Consider the following 971-nt stretch of genomic DNA (forward strand, 5'->3'; position numbering starts at 1 on the left):
GGTTCTTTCAGTATCAGGTACTGGAAGGGATGAGAGGGAGGTACAGAGGGTCAGGAAATCAAATAAAAATATGCAGGCAGAGGGGGGGTGGCCCCAGAGACCAGGAAAACTAGAGGCTCCCAGGACCCAAGGTGGATGACTTTAGCTAAAATGCACACAGAAGGGGGAGATAGAACCTGTAAAGACAACCTCTAGTAGATAGGCATGACCCTGGTGGAGGGATGAGGCCACTCACCCATATCAAAGTTTTTAACCCAGAAATGTTCTTGTCCAAAGGAAGAATAGGGACAAAAAAAATGGAGAAGAGACTGAAGGAAGGGCCACCTGGGGACCCATCATGTCTGCAGACACCAAACCAGACATTGTTGCAGTGCTTGCTAACAGGAATCTGGTTTGGCAGTTCCCTGGAAGGTCCGGCAAGCAACTGACCAATGCAGATATGGATACTTGGAGCCAACCATTAGCCTGAGCTCGGGGAACCTGGTAGAGGAGTTGGCAGAAGGACTGGAAGAGCAGAGAGGGATTTCAACCCCATAAGGCCAACATCTGCTGGTTGGACCACTTAGTGCTCCCAGAGACTAGACCACCAAACAAGGAGTGTACCAGGAGGAATCCATGGCTCCAGACACATATGTAGCAGATGAGGGCCTTACCTGACAGCAATGGGAGGAGAGACCCTTGATCTGTGGAGGTTTGATGCCCCAGCATAAAGGGGATGCTGGAATAGTAGGGTGGGAGATTGTGGGTGGGTGGGGGAATACTCTCATACAAGGGGGGGGAGAAGGCAGATATGGATTGGGGGNGGGCTATAGAGGGGTGTACTGGCTATTTTTGTGTCAACTTGACACAGCTGGAGTTATCACAGAGAAAGGAGCTTCAGTTGAGAAAATGCCTCCATGAGATCCAACTGTAAGGCATTTTCTCAATTAGTGATCAAGGGGGAAAGGCCCCTTGTGGGTGGGACCATCCCT

This window comes from Mus caroli, chromosome 2, assembly GCF_900094665.2.
Source record: "Mus caroli chromosome 2, CAROLI_EIJ_v1.1, whole genome shotgun sequence".
In the NCBI taxonomy this organism is placed as follows: domain Eukaryota; kingdom Metazoa; phylum Chordata; class Mammalia; order Rodentia; family Muridae; genus Mus; species Mus caroli.